We start from the raw sequence: 11,206 nt of genomic DNA, 5'->3' as shown, positions 1-11,206 counted from the left end.
TGATTATGCATGTCTTGTCTCGTGCAGATAACACCTTGGTTTTCTTTTACTCTGATGTGGTATAAAAACACGTAATGGATGTAGATTTCATTATTCCTAATTGGGTGAACATAGGCTTGCAGTGCTGCAGTCTTTAGCTTGATGCAAAGATTCTGACTACTTTTTTATGTAAGCACTGCCACATTCTTGCAGCCTTCAGAATATCCCCATAACAGTAGGCCATGATTGATGTGGCTATTAAATATTGCATAATGTACTGTTATAAGGTATGGGTCAGCTAATACACCTGTTCTCCTCAGAAGGTATATTACTGTACACACAAACTAAGTTGACACTCGGCGCGGTGGCTGAAACGAGTGACAGTGGAGGCATCTCCCATTTACAGTCATTCCCATAAGCCACGGCGCCGAGTGTCAACTTACTTTCTGCAGACAGTACATCGGAGAGCTGGGAGCACACATACACTGTTTGTTCATTCATTATTAATTTGCTGTCAACCAGGAATCCCAGCAGTTTGATAGCCACCATATTATCGGGGTATGCAACATTTGTAAGGCTACATGTAAGATTTTGTTGTGTTATTTCTTCATTTGTTTTCATTTTATTGTCGAAGAACCATTGTTTGATGTTTTGTAAGATCACATTTGTTGTTTGCAGAGCTTGTGCAGCAGTTTTTGTTTTCGCAGATACTAACAGTGCACTGGCAAAAAAATAAGTTAAAATCTATGTGAATGATTGGTGCTGTACAAACAAAACACAGAAGGAAACGTATACTGGAGACTGCCCAACCGAATGAACTGCTGGACAAGGAAATATGCATGTGTGGTTGAACATTTAAAAAAGTAAAATTCGTGATGTCCTGTCGGTGCCGAATTCACTGAAGACATGATACATGCACGGATTGGAGAAGGATAGAACTGTCTCTGTTATTTTCCTTGAGTTATTTAGTGAGATTACAGAATGCATAAATCTGGCAAATGAGTCGAGGATTATACACTTCAGAAAAGTTGCAGTAATATTTTCAGTGATCAGATCACCGCTACGATCGCAAGTTCGAATCCTGCCTCGAGCACGGGTGTGTGTGATGTCCTTAGGTTAGTTAGGTTTAAGTAGTTCTAGGGGACTGATGACTTCAGAAGTTAAGTCCCATAGTGCTCAGAGCCTTTTGAACCATTTTTTGAAACTAGTAAAGAGTATAGGAAGGTGTTTTGTACTGAGTGACTAAAACAGTCAAACAACACTTCGAAAATGTGCCTCTGTTTAATGGTTTTGTTCAAATTTAAATAAGAAACTCTCGTGTTACAATGAGCCAATAATAGCAACCAAAGCATTAAGCCGTAAAAATCATATGCAAAATTTACTATAAAGATAGTGACATTTATAATAAGTATCCTTTACTTCCAAAGCAATTCGTATTTTCTCCTTGAATTTCATTCTTCTACACATTTTTCTAACGCACACTGTGGACATTTTTATAAGCGGAGGTAAGTTTCTGGAAATTTCTTGTTTAGTTATTAGTGTAAGATCTACGGTCTCTATTGGAAGTCCCCCTTAAACATCCCAACAACCACCACCACCTCTATTGGATTGGATTGGCTTTGTCAATAATGATTTTTAATTCTGTCATCAAATGCCCCCACTTTCGAAGTCAGTACTTTAATCTAAAAAGCCATGGATTCATGTCAGCAAATAACAACTCTGCTTTTTCCTTCACATTTTAAATTAATCAAATAAACTGGCTTATTCTAGTGCGTAGTTCCGTTGCTTTGTTGTCTTTGGTTGTCGGTATTATTAAAATCCACTGCTCCGGTATGTCTTCATTTATTAAAATACAATCTCTGAAAAGCAGTTTGTTTGGAGGCGTACGAAATCCAGTGCTGTGTTTGTCTAGGTTTGTTATTTTGAGTATGCGTATGGTGTCCATTGTCATGTAATCGTATCGGGTTAAGAAGTTATTTGCGTGTTCGAAGTTTGGTTGCGCGTTGCGCGATTACTTGCTAGTTGCAAGCAGTTATTTTTATCGGTGTACTGCTACAAATTATTCGATTGTTGTAAAAGACGTCTCCAGGGCTATTACGAGTCATAACATATCAAAATTGATGAAAATACGTCCTAAAATAATCTCCCTTCGTTGTCTCATACCATTATTATATATACTGTCTGATGTTTTGGAGCATTAGTAACATCCAGTACTGGTATGTAATTTCACTGATAAAATAAAACCATTACCGTCGCACCCCTCCAGTTCTGTAGGACTACGGTTTTGTTGAATACAGATTTTTTAATATTGAACTGTATTAATCATCCCTTTTATGTGTAATCATGCTTATTTCTAGACCTCGGTATATTTATTTTATTATGCATTGTATCGCAGTCATGTTTTACGTGAAGTTTCATTGCTCACATCGAAATAATTGTGACGCATTGGCATTATTTCACCTAAACCAAGTATGTAAAGATCTGTATTTACGAATACCGGTACATGAAATGTGTAGCTATTGTAATTGGAATTGTGAATAAGTTTTGTTTTAATTGTAGCGTAAATCATTGGTAAGGTCTTGGTAGCGTAAATATGACTGTGTAGCTAATATCTAAACCCCAGAAAGCACCAAGCTGGTATTCTGAAGGGGGTGTGGAATCTGAGAAACAACCAGTATTCAAGAATATTGCTACCAAAAAGATGTTTTTGGGAGTTAATTTGACAAACTTAACCATGATAGCCTCATGATACTTATTCAAGAAACTGGACTAAGCAATAAATGCTTGTGTGTGAAAAAATAAACGTGTTTGGAGTCCAGTGAACAACATGAGCCATAGGTAGCCTATATGAACTGTGATGTCATATGGCATCTATGATATTTTGTTTGTTTCAGTGAAATATTTTGAATGTGTGTTTTGATCATAATATGAAGTTTATTTTTTGTGGCTGGTAGCTTAGACTGTATTGTTTGCTAGGTGTACTTTAAGTCTAGGCCTACTGGAGATGGTGTTCGACTGGGGGAATGCTTGTGGCATACAAGATGTATATATGTGTTCATTTACATTGACAGGCTGATCTGTAGACTAGTGTAAACATATATCTAGGATAGGTTGGGTTGGTAGGTCATTCCACAGATACATTTAAGGTAGGTCATTCCATAGATACATTTAAGTACCTATGTGAGGCTCCATTTTCGAATTGTGGTCTGGTATTGTCAAGTTTTTAATATATTTGAAGGACTAATAGAAAGAACATCATGGGCCCAAAACTACCTTTTCTCACAGAGATCCTGTTAGTCTCTAGCATTTTATTTCGCTAATGTTTTCGTGTTATTAGTTATGTGAGCAGTTGATCAGTTCTGTGTCTTATATCTCCACCACGTTAAGGGTGTTGTCGTTCATAAGCTTGGTATCACATTTTTAACTAATCCTGTTGTTGGCATTTCAAAGATTGATTTGGACACAACAGTTCATAACCAGTTCTTTGTCTCGCCTTTCTCCAACCAGTCAGTTATAGAGAGGTCTGTGGTTTAACATGAACTCTAAAAACAGTGCAGTTTTTATATTAACAGATTGTTGCCAGAGGTTAAAGAGTGATAAATGACAGAAGAAAGGGGTTGTGACATTTTGAAAACTTAAAGTAAGTGCAATTTTAGGGTATGCCTTCTTAGTCACTGTCCACGTTCTCAGACTAACATGTAAAAATCTTTTTGTGTACCGTGATATCATGTCTTAGAGTTGAAGTTTGTTGTCTAGATAACAATAGGGGGAACAATCTTACACGTGAGGTGACATCAGTGCAGGAATCCAAATATTAAACAATGAAGTTATTAAGGAATTGTTTTATAAAGAAACAGTGTGGCTGGTCACTACTGATAGTCAAGGAAGCAAGATCCCAGGAGGCCCTACTGCTGATTAACACTTTTAAAAGTGAAACACTAATCTTATTTTTCAGAACTATTCATTCTTGTCCTCACATCCTGTCTGTCTGCGTGAGGTAGGAACTAAGTTAAGGGGCCATTGGAAGTGTTCTATTCCACCTGTCTCCTTTGACCCATGAGATAATGGTGTTGTGTGTATGTTTTTGAATTGGTTTGTGTTTGTTGAGTTTAACATGTGATATTGGGTTCATTATCACTATGGTAACATGGGTTTATTTGAGTCTGGGTAGCCAGTGCTGCAATGTGGATTTGGAAATCTTCATTTTTCAGTGATGGTTATTTATGTGTGTGGCACTTTGTTAGGTTTGATTAGTTTTGTGTGTGTGTGTGTGTGTGTGTGTGTGTGTGTGTGTGTGTGTGACTGGTAGCGGCGGTCAACCTAGGTGATTTTGTTGCATGCTTTTGTTGGTAATAAACTTTTATTTTTGTTTTAATCTGTAGTAATTCTGATGTTCTGTCTGTTTTACATTTATCGTACTTTGGTTGGTTTTAATTGATCTGGTGTATATACAAGTTTTTGCGTTTTCGAGTTGTTGAAGGTTTTCGTTTTTGTGGTGTTTTTTGAGTTATGTTGGTGTGTGAAGTTTACATTGTTTTCATTTTTATTATTATTATTATTATTGCTGGTAGGTATTGAGAGCTGCATTTGAGCTACATAGGTCAAGGGAAATGTCTGATTCCACTCTTCGGGTTGTAGCTATTGGTTCCTTGGTATCTGGGCTTCCTTTCAGCTGTATTGGTTCCTTGCTATCTGGGCTTCCTTTCGGCTGTATAGGTCAAGGGAAACATCTGATTCTGCTTTTCGTGGCACTTATGCAGTCTAGGGAGTACATGCGCTGATCACGAGAAAAGTACCTATTTTTGAAGGAAACACGTGTTTCTGAAGATATAAGCATATATATGCGCTGAATACCAAAAATTTTTTTATTTCAAAACTTGAGTGTTACAGTCATATCTGACGCGCTCTTCACCAAAAAAGTACTTATTTTTCATTTGGATGCAAAAAAAAATCAGTTAACTGTCTCAAAATTTTTTTTGTATCAAAAATGACATATTGCATATGTATGCACAGAATTTAATTTTTTTTTTTCCTCTCTCTCTCTCTCTTCAAGAAAGGTGGAATTAATAACAAAATTGTGGAATGGATTTTCCCAAAACATTGACGCCAGAGAAATTCCGCCAGGTAGTTATTCAGCATAGCACGGTGAGTTCTGAAAGGCCTTATAGGATTTTTTTCTTTTGCTTTTTGCCAGACTGACTTCATGTGATTTGTGGTTGCGTTTGTAAAGGGATCGAGAAAATAAAGCGAATGATTAACAGCCAGATTATTGTAGCCCAAGTTACCTATGGTGTTGTAAGTTGCCACAAATCAGAAACTGCTGTGGTTCCAGTAGCAAAACATACTGTTGCAAAATTGGCAGCAAATGGGTAGCATCACGTTGTGGCACAGCAACCATAAAGCTTTGCTTTGTCTCAACGTCATAAGCACCAAAGACCCATTGCTCTCGCACCTATGACTTTGATGATGCTGACGAAGCAGCTCTCGTCTATTTCAACAGTATGGCCAGGGCCGCCCAAAACTATTGGCTCAATTAAGAAATATTCATGGCAGATATCTCTACAAAATTGGCACCAATCGACCACAGTGTGCTCACTGCCAATTTTGAGCTCCCTCATTAAAAACTTTTGCCTATTGAGTTCGAAAACCCACATGTAAGACAGTTGCAAAATTTTAGAAATGTCTAAATGACTGCCAGCAAAAAATGACATTTTCCTGATTGAACATTTCTTTCTACAGTCCCTGCCAATGGAGCAGCTCCAAATTTCGCCATCTTTCCCTGTAGTTTTCTCCAGCTTCATCTCGTTGTATCCAACACAATACCCATTTTCACACACAATATCGTTCTTCATAAGATCTTGTTGCCTAGCCCATTGTATTGAGCTTCGGGTGTTCTCCATAACATGGTATAAATCTTCCATTACAAAGTCGCTCAAATCTGGAAAATTTCTCGCCATTTTGGCACACGCAGTAATATACGATACTTCAAAACAGACAGCCTCAACAGAAAAATATAGGTTGTTGGGCGCACTGATCAAGATGCATAACTGTGAGCAACAGGGACATATATCATATGCAACAATATGCAAAGCCAACAATAGCTATCATAGTTAGGATGTATGAAACTGTAAGCATTACCTATGGCTAAAGAACTCTGTGAAGAAATATATTAAAGTGTCTGCAGCATATTGGCATAGCAACATGAATAAGCTGGTGAAAGCAGACAGTTAATTAATCTTTTTTTTTCCCCCACCTCCATATGAAAATAAGTACTTTTTTGGTATTCCGCGCATATATATGCTTATATCTTCAGAAATATGTTTGCTTCAAAAATAGGTATTTTTCTCATGATCAGCGCATGTATCCCCTAAACTGCGTAAGTGCCATTTTCGTTATTGCAGATGTTGGTTTTTTGGTATTGTGGGCTTGGTTTGAGCTATATAGGTCGAGTGAACTGTATGATTCCTGCTGGCTTTGTGGCTGTAGCATTATGTCGTAGGTTGAGACTTTTTTAGGGGTGATGTGATGTGATGTTTTGTATTGTTAAAATTAGGTTGTCCTTGCCCTAGACCCCCTATTTCCCGCGGTTGTTCTGTAGTTTCATTTTATCATTGAAGTAAGATTACTTTCACTGTTTCTGTTTTCCTGCAGGTTTGTTGGCATGTGTACATAGTGACAATATTGACGACATTTTGTATACTCTGGACGTGGGCGTTTCTGTCATATGGATGACGTCATGGGTCAAAGCAGATGGATTAAATCGGATGCTTCCCTAATGCCGAGTTCCGAAGGTTTGATTGGATCTACTGACACTGCCTTTGCCTGGTAGCATGCTACTGATGATGTGATGTGTGTGATATCCATGCACAAAACTTCCACACAAACACATGGGTCGTTTCACAATGCCGTAATTAGTTTCAACCAGTCAGTGGTAGTCTTCAGACGAAAGGCATATGCTGAAGCTGACGGTAGACAGAGATTAGTTTCTGTTGTGTTCAATGTCGTTGAGAACAGAATGGAAACCAGTATGTGCCTTTACCCTAAAGGCGCTAGCTGGCTTGTCAAAATTGGATACAGCGTTGTGAAATGCTTGTGAGATTATGTCAAAAAATATATAAAAGAATTTTAGATCCCTTATCTCTAAAACAGTATGTCATTTTTTTCCATATTTATATTGCTTCTGCATTATTTTTAAATGCAAGTTGGGGAGCCTATGATTGTTTCGTTATGAGAATAGATAAAATTGTCGTTGCAGTGTGTGGCTGATTTCGATGAGTGATTTATGTCCAGCATTTTGATTATGTGATAGGTGAAAGCAGACGGTTGGTATTGATAAAAATCAAAATTTCTGTTATGTAAGCTAGGACTAGTGGGCCAGGGAAAAAACTAACTAGTCGCTCGGTCATTTCAGAAAAAAATTGATATTTGCTGGATGAATTCCCGAATGTTTAATGGGTTTAAAGACATTTTTAAAAAATTTTATTCTCAACATTTAGAAACAGTGGCTATTTTTTGCTTTTACAGGCATCTGTTTTTCTTTTTTTTTCCTTTCCTTTTTTTTTTTTTAAATTATTCAGTACTGAGTTGAAGAATCATTAACTGGACTATAAATTAAAAACCATGATAACCATGCTGAATGTATTCCTTAATATAGGCCCTACTTTTAATGGCTCAAACTTGTTGATTGCAAGCTAAAAAAGCGTATTCTTTAAACTATTTAATTGGATAGGTAAAAATTCTACTCATCAAGCAGCGGCAGAACACATACATAAAAGACAGCTGTAATTGGCAAGCTTTTGGAGCCAGTGGCTCCTTCTTCAGGCAGAAGGGTGGAAGGGGAAGTAATCGAGTGAAGGAGAAAGACTGGAGAGGTCTAGGAAAAGGGGTAGATATTGGTTAAGTCACCCAGAACTGCGGGTCAGAGGAGACTTACCGTACGGGATGAGAAGGAAAGACATTACTTACGGTAAGTCTCCTCTGACCCGCTGTTCTGGGTGACTTTCCCGATATCTACCAATTTTCCTAGACCTCCAGTTCTCTTCCTTCACCCCTCTTCCGTCTTTTATGTGCGAGTTCTGCTGCCACTTGGTGAGTAGATTTTTTATCAATCCTAATTGTATTTTTCCAAAGTAAGAGTAATTTCTCAGCCTTAATATTTATTGTGCTATTACACTATACAGTATAACTACTTCTTATAGTGAGAAGCTTACACAAAATGTACACTATTTTAAAAAATTGATTTTTTGAATTTTTTCGTTCTTTGACCTACAATATCTTTGTAAGGAGAGCAGATAAAAGTCTGAAAATTACACACTTAATAGATCTTCATGATATCAAACTTAAATTGGAAGTAACAAACAGAAAATATTGTGGGGAAGGCTAACCAAAGACTGCAATTTATTGGCAGTACTAAGGAGATTGCCTACACTACGCTTGTCCGTCCTCTTTTAGAATTCTGTTGCGCGGTGTGGGATCCTTGCCACATAGGACTGACAGAAGTACATTGAAAAAGTTCAAAGAAGGGCAGCACATTTTGTATTATTGCGAAATATGAGAGAGTGTCACAGAAATGATAATGGATTTGGGCTGGACATCATTAAAAGGAAGGCATTTTTTGTTGCAACAGAATCTTCTCATAAAATTCCAATCACCAACTTTCTCCTCTGAATGTGAAAATATTTTGTTGACACTGACCTACATAGGGAGAAACGATCACCACAATAGAATAAGGGTAATCAGAGCTCGAATGGAAAGATATAGGTGTTCCTTCTTTCTGCGCTCTATACGAGATTGGAATAATAGAGAACTGCGAAGGTGGTTCGATGAACCCTCTGCTAGGCACTTAAATGTGATTTGCAGAGTATCCATGTGGATGTAGACAAGCCTGTACAAATCTGTGTGTTGTCATCCCCCTTCCACCAACATCTGTTCACTCACACTTGGTTAATAATGAGCCCTTGAAGTGTGCAGTTGAACAATGGAGTCTCAAAATAACGAGAATAGTTTTTCTAAGTGTTGGTTACTAACCTTGAAAACTCAATAGTGTGTCATTTAATTGCCAAAGTCAGGATAAATTTCTGAAGGGCAAAAGCAAACCTTGGCAGTTGATGAATGTATAGTTCTTGCTGACTTTTCTGAAAACTATTCCTTTGTTGTTCAAGTGAAATACAAGGGCGCCACTGGGTAAACAAACAGGCCACAGTTTGTCCATTTGTGTTCTGTTATAAAGATCCAGATAGACTAGAGTCATAGTTTTTGTGTTGCAAATGATTACTTTGAGCACAAAGCTACAGCAGTGCATGCTTTTCACCTGCAGTTAACAAACTACGTAAAACAGCACGACAGTTCTGTAAACAAACTGATGAACTTCTCTGATGGTGCTGCAAGCCAATATAAAAGCAAACAAATATTAATATCTCCTTTCTCAAAGAAAAAAGACTGTTGGCTCGGTGCAGAATAGCACTTTTTTGCATCATGTCCTGGGAAGAATGAGTGTGATGGCATAAAGGGTACAACAAAGCGAGCTGTCACAAAAGCTAGTCTGCAACGGACCTATGAGAACCAAATCTGGACACGTCAAGAAATGTTCAAATTCTGTAAAGAATAGGTAAAAGGGATTACGTATGTTTCATTAAATGTGAGGAAATATGAGAACTCTATGCCAATGTCTTGGAGGAAAGATTCAAAACTTGTCAGAAGATTAAAGGCACCCGATCTTTTCATTGTTTTATACCTCAGTCATACAACTTGCTCAACTGTAAGTTCACATCAACATCCTCTGATAGTGAATGTCATCACTGTGGAAAACTTGTACCACTGACACTTCAAAGTAAGGACATAGTGGCTTGTGTCTATGACGAACAGTGGTGGATTGCCAAAGTTGGTAACATTGCTCGTCAAAACCAAGATGTGGATGTTACGTTTTACCAGCACCAAGAACCCCATTAAAAAAATTTGAAAAGGATCAACACGAGAGGCCCGTTAAAAATGCATTAAAGGAGTTGTCTTCTCCCCTGGAATTTATGACTGTGACTAGGCGAACATTTAACTCTGTGCCCAACATGAGTGAAGAAATATCTCTGTTGTTCAATAAACAACGTAGCAAAAACAAACAAGTTGAGAACGGGATAATGTAATGAATTGTCTCATTTTTTAAAGAGTTATCCTAGATATTTTTAAATTATGTAATTTATACACTGTTTCCATCAGCCCAGATATTGCAAACAGTAAGAAACATATTTTTGACTCATATTTGAAATTTTTTTGTCCATGGAATCTCAAGGTTGAAATTTATACAGAAGTTTGATATCATAAAGGTCTATTAAATGCGTAATTTTCAGATTTATATCTGGTCCATTAACAAAGATTTGCAGACCAAAGAATGAAAAAATTCAAAAGATTTGTTTTTAAAGTGTTTCTAAGTATAAGCTTGTCATAATTGTTTCTCTAAAAAAAAAAAAAAAAAGGTATCTGTACTGAGTAGTGTAATACCACAAAATGTATTAAGGCTAAGAAACTACTCTTTGGAAAGATAGTATTAAAAATGGGTTTTTTAAATTTACAACCAACAACTTTGAGACATTAAAAGTGTATTCCCTAATACATTCAGCAGGGTGATCATGGTTTTAATTTATAGCCCAGTGTCTGCTGAAATAAATACCTCTTATATGAAAGGTCTGGGGCAATCCATTACTGAATAATTTAAAAAACCACAGACGCTTATAAAAGTGTAAGAAAGCCTGAAACAAAAATGGCTGCTCTTTCTAAACGATAACCAATAAATGTTTTTAAAAAATATTTTTGAGTCCACCAAACATGAAGGAATTCACCCAGTGAATTCTTTCTACGAGAATGCAGTTGTCTCTCTTTGTAATTTTATGGCTTTCTCAAGTATGTTTCCCTTTGGATACAATTAATTGATAGTTTTATGGTTTGGATGGTGTAAGATCTTCCACGGAATGCTTGTATTTACTTAATAGGCACACGTTTAAAAATCCAAATATTAGATCATTATTTCTCTGAAGGAAACATTGTTTCCAGTATAAATCCTAGATGCAGAATTGTATTGTTTACATTGTGACTGCAGCACTATTCTTCTCTCACCTGTTGTATATAAATATTTCTGGAATAATTTTAACATCTGTTTAACAGGACACTAATGACAGCAGCAGAGAAGCTTGCCGCTGTTCCTGATGTGGATATCGACCCAGAAGGAACATTTAAGTAT

At 37.0% G+C, this 11,206-nt stretch overlaps 1 long non-coding RNA gene across 2 annotated transcripts; it reads left to right on the top strand.

The window, feature by feature from the left end:
• Positions 1 to 1,810: 1,810 nt before the first annotated feature.
• Positions 1,811 to 11,191, top strand: LOC124776841. 2 transcript variants are annotated; one of them, XR_007015660.1, is made up of 3 exons: positions 1,811 to 1,891; positions 6,631 to 6,770; positions 11,131 to 11,191. It is a non-coding gene; the product is annotated as an uncharacterized LOC124776841 (long non-coding RNA). The 2 variants fall into 2 exon arrangements; XR_007015661.1 differs by lacking the exon at positions 1,811 to 1,891 and adding an exon at positions 1,902 to 2,195.
• Positions 11,192 to 11,206: the final 15 nt, after the last annotated feature.

Source organism: Schistocerca piceifrons, chromosome 2 (assembly GCF_021461385.2).
Source record: "Schistocerca piceifrons isolate TAMUIC-IGC-003096 chromosome 2, iqSchPice1.1, whole genome shotgun sequence".
NCBI lineage: Eukaryota > Metazoa > Arthropoda > Insecta > Orthoptera > Acrididae > Schistocerca > Schistocerca piceifrons.
Note: the sequence above shows the minus strand (reverse complement) of the source record. Positions and strands in the feature narration are given on the sequence as shown.